Genomic DNA, 13,903 nt, shown 5'->3' on the forward strand with positions numbered 1-13,903 from the left:
TTAATTGTGAAGGTATGAGTTAAAATATATTTGATTCTATTATAAAATGTTACATTATATTCTAAGTAACAGTTTCAACTAAAATAATTAATTTGTAGATTTTCCTGATGTACCCTAAAATATTTTATCTTGTTAAATATAATTTTCCTAAATCTTAAAAAAAAAATTTCCCCAATATAAAGAAAATCAACTAGATGTAAACACATTCCATGATTATGCTGTAAAACTAACACATCTGTCTCGAGAGCAGGTAAGACTAATTTTAAAAAGCAGGAAAATATTGAGCAACACTGTAATTTTGATATAATATGTACAAAACAATGAGAATTCCAATTATTTTTAACAGAATACTATACAGTTACGAACGCTCACTAAAAGCTATGTAATAAGTTATTAAAATCATCAAAATATGTTCTCTGTCCATGGTAAACTTAAGTGAGATATAAATATAAAGAAAAAAGATAAATCAAAAATTTCTTCATTTGGAACAAAAAACTTTGATATAACATGTACCAAACAATGATAATTCCCATTGTTTTCAATTGCATATGATATAGTTACTGACTATATGATGTGTCATATTAAAATCTTTAAAATATGTTCTCTGTCCACAGTGGAATTAAGCTAGAGATAAATATGTAAAAAAAATGATAATTTCACCCATTTGGAGCAAAATCTATGATTTATATGAAATATTAAAAGAAAATTAAATGAAGGATAATAAAGAAACAACATAAGAAACTTGTGGGATGCAGTTACACTTTGCTCAGAGGATAATTTACAGCTTCAAGTGTATATATTTATATTGAAACGGGTTGAAAATCGTTGATGAACTATCTCATCTCAAGATACCAGAAACAAATATATCAAATGTAAAAATGCAAAATAGAGAAAATAATACAAAGAACATAAGTTAATGAAATATAAATTAAATGTACAACATAGTAAAAGTGAAACAAAGATAATTATTATTTGAAGAGATTATTATTTTTGATAATTTCTCCATAGACTGATGAATAAATTAATTAAAAAATACAAAGTACCAATATCAGTATTTAAAAAGGGGGCATCTTATGTATTTAATGAGATTATACAATTTAGAATCAATAAAACTAGCAATTTTGAGTAAATAAAATATTATTCTTAAAATTATAAAAACTGTCACACAGAGATATGAAGTCTAAGTGGCTCTAAACAATTTTAGAGAACCAACCAGTTTAAAAGAACAGGCCATAATTGACTGTGCTATATTTTCAACATACATTTTTTGGGGGAAAAAATTAATAACAAATATTTTGTAAAAACAGAGCAAAGCATTAAATAACCTTTTCTATCAGAAATTCTGTGAGGTAATTTTCTCAATCTGGTTGAAATTTTGAATGAAATAACTTTTGAAATGGAAGTGAAAGAGACTTTAAAGCTGCGATAGCATTTTCAAAAATGAAAAAGTGTCCTTTCTCATGGCTAAGCATAACTTATGTTTTAAATGAAGAAATGTAAAAGTTCATAGCTGACACACATTCATTTTCATACATTTATATGAACATCTACAAGCTGCTCAGCCTCCAATTACTTTTCTTTATTGCTTTATAGGGAAAGTGCTATATTCCGAAAGACTTATGTCCTGTATTAAACTGTGTTTTGTGCTTTTCAAGGAAAATTAATCTCCAAATTAATAATACAAAATGACTATAGTGACTTAAATAAATGATACAAAATTTGAGAAACACAGCTGTGTCATTATGCAAAAAAGGGCATTCTTTTTTACCAGAGTCAATGAAGATAAAGAAAGAACACAATTAAATAATATCTTCATGGCAAAAAATACTGTTCCAAATATTAATATATTACATCTAAAGTTTGAATCTAGTTACAGAGAGTTGACTTAGTCCAACAATTATTCATAATTATCTATCTTTACTCACTTTGAAGTAATTAAATATAAGAACTTTTTAGTACTTATAGAAAGTTCACACTGTCTTGACCAAACATAATACATAATTTATATCATGTAGATGTTTAAAATGTGCTTTACCATTATATGGATGATGTGTGAGAATTTTATATTAGGTAGTACAGAAAAAAATATATTACCAAACATTTATTCTAAAACTCAATCTCAAAATATCATAAGAATATAATCCAGAGACAAAATTTACATTTTTCAAAATAATATAATTATAAACATGCTATCTCTTTCTGCATAACAACAATGGAAAAGATGTTTTAATTTTATATTGATATATTGAAGGTAGTTAGCATTACTCAATATACATGTTTAGAATATTTATTAAGCATTGATATATTAAGTAGAGAAAAGCTCTAACAAACCACAAAAGAAATTTTGTGCCCCTCAAATATTATAATAATATGAAATGGAAAAGCAGGAATTACTAGCAGATATTTTTTAAAAATTATGCTAATACACTAATACCACAAGCAATAACTTCTAAAATTTGGTATCTTAATTCACATAATTCTGTTAAAAAGAACATTATTTGAATCTCTTATTTAAATTATGGATTTTAGTGTGATTCTTTGAGAGTTGCCATGTGGTTACATTTTGATAAAGTCCACAGTGTATCTTTATGTTTTTTAATTGCCAAAATGAAAAAAAAATCAGAAATTAAAGTCAGCATGTTGGGTTGTGAAACAATAACTGGAATTATATACATGAAATTATATATATGTACACAGTTTTAGAGGTATATATACACATTTGTGTACATATTTGTATATGTATGTATGTAAATGCATATTCATGACTAATGAGTTCAACAGAGTGACAATGGTTTTGACATTAGAATGAAGTTGCAAGTGTTCACTCATTTTCCCATCTGTCAATTAATTTTAGATGATTTTTCTACTTAATCATCTCCTTCAAGGCTTTGAAGTCTACTTGACTTTGTACTTTGTCATACTGTATTTTTTTCCCGATATGAGCTCTCAAGAAATATCCAATAATGGCAGGGGAGTTATGCCAATGTGTGGACCAGGAGAAACAGCAAAAGCTATGAAACAAGTCAGAAACACATTTCTCCTTCTAGCCTAAATACTTCTTTTAACAATAGGAAATACTTGTTATTAATTATATTTATTTTTCTTTTATAAAACATAATTTCTGATATTTTAAGTGGTTGCCAAATATGTTTATGCATAAAGGAGAAAGTGGATAAACAAATAAACAAATGTGTATGTTCATCTTTACAGAGCTTGACTTTGACAAATTATGTGGGTTGTTTGTATATTTTTGTTTTTACTGTTGCTGATGGAGTTTTAAAATCATTCCATGCATTCATTGACCTTATCTTAATATTTAATGGTTGGCTTATTACTCTTAGGTACTTATTGAGAAGATGAAGGTGATGGCTTGCAATAACAGCAATAATGATGATGATGATGGTGATAAAGTAAGACCATATTGTCTCTCTATTCAAGGAACATATACTACAGAAATTACAACAAATGCAGGAAGAGAAGATTCATGTGCAATGTAGCCTGAAAAATGTCAAGATTCTCTCCTCTCCTCTTTCCCCCTCCCCCTTTCCCTCCCTCCCTTCCTCACTCCCTCTAGTTATCAAGAATAGTTATAAAAGGCTTGTTAAGTGATATGTCAACAAGCTTATTCTTAAAAAACAAGCTTAGTGGTTGGGGTGGTGGGTAGTGAGCAGGAGATGAAACTGAAGAAAGATATTTGGGTGAGTTGTGTAAGGTTTTAAGTCAAGCTAATTAGCTTAGATTGTACCTCATAGTTGGGGACTGATTTTAAATAGAGAAGTGGCTGTGGAGATGAATATTTCATTGACAGATTTCTTGTCTAATGTTGACAAAACTAAAGAATATTTTAATTTTAATTGATCAATAGTCTACAGAAATTCAAAAAAAAAGTTATACTACATAAATTCAAAAGTGAAGCTGTATTTCTTGTTTATCTTTATTTTTGCTACTATGCTGGTGTAATATCTATGCTGTCCTTAAAAAAATGCAATTCCTCCCTCAAGTTTTTCTCTTTTTTCCAGTTTTATTGATATATAATTTATATTCAACACTGGTAAGTTTAATATGTACAGTATAATGACTTGACATACATACATATTATGAAATGCTACCATGATAAGTTCAGTTAACATCCATCAACTTATATAGTTACAATTTTCTTTTTTTTTCTTTCAATGAGAACTTTTACGATTTATTTTAGCAACTTTCAAATATACCACACAACGTTGTTAACTGTAGTCACGTCGTACATTACATTCCTGTACTACTTTATCCTATAACCAGAACTTTTGACCATCTTCATCCAGTTGCCTCATCCTCTGCTTCTGGCAACTACGAATATGATCATTTCTTCTCTTAAGTGTGTTTTTTGTTTGTTTGTTTTGTTTTAGATTCTACATATAAACAAAATCATATAGTATTTGCCTTTCTCTATCTGACTTATTTTACCTAGAATAATGCCCTTAAGGTCCATCAATGTCACAAACGGCAGGATTTCTTTATTCATTATAGCTAAATTATATATATACATGTATACATAGTAAATTAAATAGTATATAATATATGTTATATTATATATAACTATATATATATGCTATACCATGTAAAATATATTATATATACACTTCTATATTATACTATATATACGACACATTTTCTTTATCCATTTATCTGTCAATGGATACACATAAGGCTACAAAGAACATAAGGGTACAGATAAGTATTCAACATAATGATTTTATTTTATTTTTTCTGGATGTATACCCCAAAGTGCAATTGCTGAATCATATGGTAGTTATATTTTTAATTTTTTGAAGAACATCTACATTGCTTTTCACAGTGGCTGCACCAATTTACATTTCTACCAACAGTTTACAAGTGTTTCCTTTTTCTCCACCTCCTTGCCAATATTTGCTATCTGTCTTTTTGATTTGGTTTTCTTTAATGATTAGTGATGTTGAACACCTTTTTATGTACCTGTTAGCCATTTGAATATCTTCTTTAGAAAAATGTCTATTCAAGTCATTAGCCTATTTTTAAATTATTAGTATGTTTTAACCATTGAGTTATATGGTTTTTGTATATGTTTTGGATACTAACCCCTTATCAGTTATAAAATTTGCAAATATTTCCTCCTATTTTATAGGTTCCTTTTTCATTTTGTTGATCATTTCTTTTGCTGTGTTAATGCTTCTTAGTTTGAAATAGTCCCACTTGTTGATTTTTGATTTAGCTACTTATGAATTAGCTATCATTTCCAAAAAATTATTGCCAAGACCCATGTCAAGAAACTTTGCCCCTATGTTTTCTTCGAGGAGTTTAACGGTTTCAGGTCTTATTTAAGTCTTTAATTAATTTTGAATTAGTTTTTATGAGTAATGTAAGGCAGGAGTCTAATTTCATTCTTTTACATATGAATATCCAATTTCTCTAGCACCATTTATTGAAGCTACTGTCTTTTCATCATTGAGTATGCTAGGCACTCTTGTCAAATATTAGTTGACTATATATGCATGGGTTTATGGAGATTATTTTCTAAAATTTTATATGGTAAAAAACAACTTGATAAAAAATAGAGCTTATATAATAGAAAATAAGGACAAATAAATGTATGGTTTATGGCTGATATTAATAATGCTTCTCATGTAAATAAAAATATTGCTCTTTTATTATTTTAGCATGTTATGTGGTGAAACTCATTCCATGCTCACAAACAATGGGCACTATGCAATGTATTATCAAAAATGTCATCTCTTTTAAATTCCCTTAAGTGTTACCCACTTCTTTTTCTCATGGGTATGTAGTTGCTGAAAGAAAAAAAGTCCTCATTAATAATTCTACTGATAATCTAAACCCTCTGAATTAAAGGAGGCACTAACCATAATCATTTTCTGTTTTTAGGAAGTTGGAAACATCATCTAATGATACCACAAAAGGATATTATTATTGAAGATTTATTTAAGAAAAACCTTAGGCAGCACTCCTCTTAGAAATTTGCATTTGATTATGTGTTGAAATTATATTTTTCTGTAAATTCATAAAGACCTTATACTTTCAGAATCTACTCTTAAAATATGCTATCCCTCTTTAAAACAGTTAAATTATTTTTAAAGTTGGGTTGTAGTCTGAATATCTGCGTTTTCAAGAAAGCAGAGAAGACCACGACCACATTTTATGAGTAATGTTATTTTACCCTTGCTTTATCTAGAATCAAGGATTTGTAGTAAGAAAGGAAATGGGAAGCTATAATTCTCAAGAGTATTCAAGGCACTTAACATTATATTATGATCTATTTACAGATTTTGTTTAAATTTGGTAATATCTTATTTTTATGAAGTTCTCTAACTATATAGACATATCTAAGACATTTTTAAATTTGTTTTAGAGTATGTCTTAATGTCTTAAGGACCAAATATCTATATAAACCATGATGATTTTGAACTGGAAAAGAAAGATTAAGGTACATAATTTTAATAGTAGTAATTTAAGTTTTTTTTAAAAGTACTTAGGGTAGCATATATATTACAGAAATGATAATCTCAAGGTAATGGAGCTACAATAAACTTTTTCAATATCAATTTTGGATTAGACAAGTATAAAATAAAATTGAAGATGGCATTTCCATCTTCAAAGAGAACATGAATTTAAAATAAATTTAAAAATTAGGAATGCCCACCAGAAAGCTTTGTGGTATTTATTATAAAGCTGTGTTTTCAATAAGTTTGAGAATTGCAGTAGGTCCTTGTCTTATTCAGAAAAATATAAAATAAATTACATATGAATAAAACTATTATATAATACTTTGTACTATATCATCTTAATGAAATACTTGAAAATTCAATTCCTTCCTTGAAGTGAATATTTAAAAGAAATTACCATAATGGCTTGTGTATGCTTATCTATCTTATGATATGCATACATGAAAAGTATTATTCACTGGATAAATTACCATTATTATGAATAGATGATTTATATACATTTTTAAACACCAAATATATAAATCTTAAATTTATTGCATATTTCATCTCTTAAAAATAATTTTTGGTTCTATTAAAACATGCTAAAGATATAAATAAAGAAAAAAAACCTCATGTATCAACTATAGTTTAAGATTGCAATAAGATAGAAGAAAATTAATGTCTTTGTCCATTTCCCCTAGCTAAAGTCAATGTGAAAAAAAAAAAGAATGAAGGAAAACAGAAAAGAAAGCTACACGTCTTATGAAGCAATGAAACACATAATTCTAACAAGAGATCACATATAAAGAATAATTGCTGAGTAATGTGAAATAAAATCCCAGGAATAGGGAGATTATTCAGGGAAGACATATGTATGTATCTTGGGCACAAACAAAAATAGTCAAAGACAAATAAAAATTAATATCCCCCCAAATTATACTATGAAACAGTTATAAATTATAATGAATGACATCATCATAGAAGTTGGTCTAGTAGGAAGCTCTAGGAACCAATTTACCTACTGAAACAACTATTGAGCTGTCCAGAAATGTCAGAATAAAATATTTTAAATCTCTAGTGTCTAGTTGAATACTTATAGTGTTCAAAGGAGCACTTATTGAAGAAAGATGTTGGTATATTTTAAATTTTGGTGTGTCAGAAAGCAGCTACCATTCTCCAGCTTATAGTAGACAGTCCTGGGAAGTCTATATACTCTTGATGTGGTTTGCTGCTGCCAGGATGTACATAAAGACATCTCCTCTAAAAATTAGAGTTGTGTGTTTTGAGTAGCCTAGAGGTTCACTGGTACACAGGGTGGTCATCGTTTCAACTCCATTGGGCTGAAGCGAATTTCTGGAAAACATCTATCAAAATAATTCAAAAAAGCAGAGCACATTTATATCTAGCTTTTCTTACTGGATCTAGACAATTAAGGAAATCTCTCTGAGGTCAATGACTGACTGCAAAGTTACTGAAACACATTTAAGTAAGCAGACACAACATGAAATATAGTCATTGCAAAAATAGTTTGGCAAAGCCATTAAAAAATAGATGACAGGAGCCCTCAACAAAATGATGGGAAATACTGGAAAAGGGGAGAATTTCCAAGGTTATCAGATTACAATTTCAACATGTTCGATTATCAAAAACAATAAAGTAATTACAAAGTGCACAAAGAAACACACACCATGAAGAAAAATGACCAGAGCTTAAGGGATATATGGAATACCATTGAGGGTATCAACATGTCCATTATGTAAGTTTCAGAAAGATAAGATGGAGAGAAGGGGGAGAAAATGTTTGAAGAAATGATGGCTGGAAACTATCTGTTGAAAGCCAAAGCTAAAGAGTATCTTGAAAGTAGCGAGAGAAAAGTGATTCAGCACAACAAAGTGTATTACTCAGGGTTATCCAGAGAAAAAGAACCAGTAGTATACAGAAGATCTAGATCTAAATAAAGAAAGATTTTACGAAAATGTTTCACAAGATTATGGGGACTGAAATTTGAAAATGTTTCACAAGAATATGTCTGAAATTTGTAGGGCAGGCTGGCAGGCCAACAGGCTGCAAATTCAGTTATGAATTGATATTTCAGTCTTGAGAATGAATTCCAGAATGCAGAAATAAACCAAACATCTATGACCCATTCAGTTTCCACAAGGGTGCCAAGACCATTCAATGGGAAAATAACAGTCTCTATAATAAATAGTTCTAGAACTTGACAACCATATGTAAAAGAATGAAATTGGACCCATACTTGATTATGTAAAAATTAACTTGAAATTGGTCAATAACCTAAATATAAGAAATGAAATTATAAAAAACTTAGAAGAAAACATATAGGTAAATCTTTATGGCCTCTAATTTGGCAGTGGATTCTTAGCTTTGACAGCAAAATAAAGAAGAAGAAAAAAACATAGATAAGTTGGACTTCATAAAAAATTAAACTTTCATGCATCACGAGATATCAAAACACTGAAAAGATGACCTACAGAATGAGAAAAATATTTACAAATTATACATCTGCTAAAAGTTTAATATAAAGAGTATATAAAGTATTACAACTCATTAGTAGAAAAACAAATAACACAATTTAAAAGAAGTTCAAGACCTCTGAATAGATGTTTTTCAAAGGAAATATATAAGAGACCAACAAGTACATGAAAAACATTCAACATCATTTGCCATTAAGGAAACGCAAATCAAAACCACAATGAGATAATATTTTATACTCACTTGAATGGCTACAATAAAAATAAAGGTAAATAGAAAGTGGTGGTATGTCTGTATCTTTCAACTTCCCATCAAAAATTAGACTCACTCGGTACCTATTTAGTCCCCACTCAACCCACAGATTTTTTTAGAATTCACTGGTCTGTGAACTCCACAGTCACCTGGTTGACAAATTACCTGCCTAATCTTGTATTTTGTTGCTCTTGTAGCTGTGGTCTCTATATCTGCACAAAGCAATCTATCATCTGTGTTTAATCTAGCCACCTAACCATAGGACACCTTAGATCTCGCTATCCTGTCCTCTCATTAATCACCCTTTGTCATTATTGGCTGGTCTAAAGCAATCCTTCCATCATCATGGTGGCCCATTCAATTCTGTCAGCCACGCAATGAATGGCATTGAATAATACTCCATATGAGTAACCATGCTATGTTGCCTATGAATGTCATCAGCAAGTATCATATGGAAGACTTAGGTGGTTGCTCATGAACAAAGAGTCACCAACATCATTTCCTAACATCCTGTGGAGATATATGTTTGGGCTGAGACATGACTGTGTGCAGTGTGCGTCTGGAATCCAGGAAAGAACCATCCCTCTGTGATTCTTTTGTTTTATAAAATGTGCATAAGAGGTGATGGTTGGTTTGTGGGAAGATATTTGTTTTGGTTTAAGGCACCAAGCAGTCTGAACTCAGGAACTGCACATTTAAAGAGTTCTTAGAAACATCCAAGACAAAGAGAACTTCATTTTGGTGCCATGGAAAGTTGAGTCTACGAAGTAGTTATAAGTGGGAATTGGAAGATTTTCTTGGCAGGCAAAGAGAAGCATGGTCTTGCAAACAATCATATTTTTCTCCAAAATATTCAATTTTAGTATGTGAATCTGGTTTATAATTATTGCATAAAATAACTATATATTTCTAAATCAGAATTAATCAACTTATTTTTTTTAATTTCAAAAATTTTATAAATTTTGAGTTGCCTCGTACTGTATCAATATCCATCATCTTCATAATTCAATAAAAGATTAGAGCCACTAGGAGGGTGCATTTAGAATTAGAGAAAATGAATTAAATTAGTATATTTTTTGACTACAGAACATAATTACATGCACGTCCATATAATAAACTTAGCTCTGATTGCCCATAGGGTCTCCAAATTTTCATTTTATTTTTGTTCCATGAATGGGAAAACAGCACTAGGATACAATGACTCAAAGTCATTTTACTTTTTGGACCAATTAAATGAGTGAAAAAAAAATTTAGCTATTTCTGTTACAGTATAAAGGCAGTACTTTTGATAAGGTATTGCAATTCATTCATATTAATCATAAAAACTGTACAATAAAACATCTAATTTAGAGGCCAAGACACCACAAACTAAGTCTTATTCAAAAGTAGGATAATCTGAATAACTGTCCTCCAGAGATAAAGTTGAAAACAAACCTAAATTCAATACTTACTCTTTTTTGGAATACTTTTTTTCATCTCTAAATTTTGTCCTTTAGACTGGTGGCATTCCTCTCTTTGGCAGAGAAACAGAACCAATAGGATGCCGACATACACACAGAGAGAACTTTAAGAAATTGGCTCACGTGAATGGTGAGAGCTGGTAAGTCCCAACCCTGTGATGTGAGCTTGGGAGGCTGGAGAAGCAGGGAAAAGTTAATGTTACACTGAGTCCAGAGGCAATCTGGAGGCAGAATTTCCTTTCCTGGAGGATCTCAATCTGTTTTCTGTGAATACCTTCAACTGGTCGGATGAGGCCCACCCGCATTAAAGAGGGTGATATGCTTAACTCAAATTTGGCTGATTTAAATGTTAATCTCATTCAAAAAAATGCCTTCATAGCAATGTCTAGATTATTGTTTCACCAAATGTCTGGGTACCCTGGCCCAGCCATTTGACATATAAAAGTAACTATCGCATATACCTAATATGAAGGTAAAGTGAGCAAATGAATACCTGATTTTCTTTTCCAGACATTTAGTATGCAGGGTTCAATGGAGATTGATAAACCTACAGATGAACCATCTGGTGTTGATTGTGCCTTTCGTTGTATAAGCTAAAAGTCAGAGAACAACACAAGGCACCAATGGCAAATAATTCTGTTATAAAGGAGGAAGAAAAGGGAAAATTATTTTTAATTACTAGAAAAAATGATTGTTAGAAATACAGGAGAAAATATACCCATATTTGTGAATCACAGTGTGTTGCTGTTGGTCTTATTAGACAAAGTATTATGCATTATCGGTTTTTATCTACTTTTTGTATACTTCTGTTATTTACATTTTATAACATAGAAATAATTTTCAAGTACTTTTTTTGAGATTCATGAAGAGTTGCTATCAACTGAATTAAAACTTGAATGGTTAGTTGTAATAACCATATCTACTTTAAACAACTGCTACCATCTGTTTTAAAGTCTCTAAGAAAATTTAAGCTGGCCTTAAATTAGCTTTAAACTATAAACAAAGGATGACTTATTGCTCATTAAAGAGAGGAAAGAACTAATGATGTAGTAAAATTATTTAGAACTATTTGCCAATGTTCCTTCAATCACATGACTGTCAATCAAAAAAGATTATAGTTATTCTATAATGAGAAAAAATTTAGTTCATTTTATGCTCAGTTCTTTGCAACATTTTGCCTTGGGACCTGAATGTTCTCAAAACCTTTACTTTTCATGTTTTTATATGCTATACAAAATAGGAAAAACAAAACAACAAGAAAGATGAAGATATGATACCCAGTAAAAAGAAAATGCAATCTAGAAGATAAATGAAGAAAATGCTCAGGAATGTGAAAACATCCTAGAGAAGCGCATATAGATCAGCTCGCACAGATAATAACAGAAAGACGTAAAAATCTAGAGGAAAAGACCAAGAAAAATAGAATAGAATATCTGATGTAGACTATTTTATAGATGTTTCAGAATTTATCAAAAAGTTGGGGATAAATCAGTGAAAGGATACGTATGTGAAATTAAGTGCATGACCATATAGGGCAATGATTCACTCCAAAATAATCACTGTCCAAGAAAATAAAAGTGATTTTACTCAACTTGGAAATAAATCATGTTTAAAATTATGACAACGAAATAATACATATTACTATAACCAAAAGCTATCATTATACTGAGAGAATGGGGGAAAGTGAAATGTTCATTTTTATATTGAGACATGTAATAGTAAAATCCAAATTAACTATCAGAAGAATTCAGTAGATAATGTGTATAATAAGAGAAAAAAATAAGAATTTGCGTAAGTTAGTAAAAAGGAGATAAAGAGCAGAAGGAAGGTAAAGGGCTTTTTCATTTCTTATAAATACAGTATCTGAGCTGTGAAGTTTCTCCAGTCAGTTCTACATATTTAATTTTGGTAAAAAAAAATGCCAGAGATTCTCATTTGGAATGAAAAATGAGCAGTGCTCTTCACTGAAGTCTTTTATCATCCCCAAATCAATATTTTCTAATTTGACTTTATTTTTCATGTTTTTCCTACAATTTCAATGGCTAAGATTATATAAATTCTCCAGAATCATGGCAGTATGTTACACATAGATCGTAGTCTTACAGGTGAGTTACAGTTGAAGCTTTTCCAATAAGTTGTCTTTTAATTAGCTCTTTGGTAATTAGAGGAAGAGTCTAAGATTATTTCCAGAGGAAAGACAAATCATTCTGTCTTTAGAGCAGATGTCTGGAGAAGAGTAAAGGCAAAACATAAAATTGGAGAATTGTAGCCTTCTCTTCCCTATCCTATCTGGTAATTTTATTTGGCATCTTGTATTGAAAGTTAATGATTTCTATAGATCAAATTTACCTGGGATTTTAACTTTATCTGGTGCCTTGTATTGAAAATTAATGATCTCTTTCTATTAGGTTTCAAACTCTATATTTTTCTTTAAATCTATATTATATTATAAAAGTTATTATACATTAAATTAATATTTATAAATGTTATTAAATCATTTATGTATATTATATATAATAGCTTTGGGATATTAGGATTCTAGAAGTTTATATTTTCAAAGATGCGTTATAACATTTCTTTTTAAATTTTTTTTGGTTAATCTAGTCTTTCTTAAAATTTACATAGAGATTTTTCTACGACAAAAAGAAGGGTAATTACTTATTTAGGACAGCTTTAAAAAAGCTGTAGCCAACAATTAATCATTTACTGCATGTCCACTTGGCGATGATGAATTTGACTCACTGCCCATGTTAGAGTCAATTCTGTGTTTATCCAAATTAAGAGCTATAGACTATTTTCACCTTGACAAGTATCAGACAAATTGGTTGTCCCCTAGATGGAGGCAGGATTTTATTTTAGTTATTACCGTATGGAAAGACTCCGGGTTCATCCCATTTGAAATGCAAAATTTCTTTCTCCTGCAAATTTTGCTGTGCCATAACAGAGTACTGCATATTTTACAATTCCATACAGATCATTAAGTATAAAAGGGGGAAATGGCCATGGGAAACAAAAGACAAAGCCTCACAATTTTACATAATAACTTATTAGAATAATGAATTTACTTAAAACCCTGTCATGATGACTATGCTAGAATTTTTATGGATATTCTTGGCTAAATGGCAGGAGATAGTCCTTTTTGCCAGACACAACTCTTTTAAGATGGAAAGTTTAAAACCTCTACAAGACAAACACAATTTATATAATTTGTGTGTGTGTGTGTGTGTGTGTGTGTGTGTGTGT

Source organism: Pteropus alecto, unplaced genomic scaffold (assembly GCF_000325575.1).
Source record: "Pteropus alecto unplaced genomic scaffold, ASM32557v1 scaffold152, whole genome shotgun sequence".
NCBI lineage: Eukaryota > Metazoa > Chordata > Mammalia > Chiroptera > Pteropodidae > Pteropus > Pteropus alecto.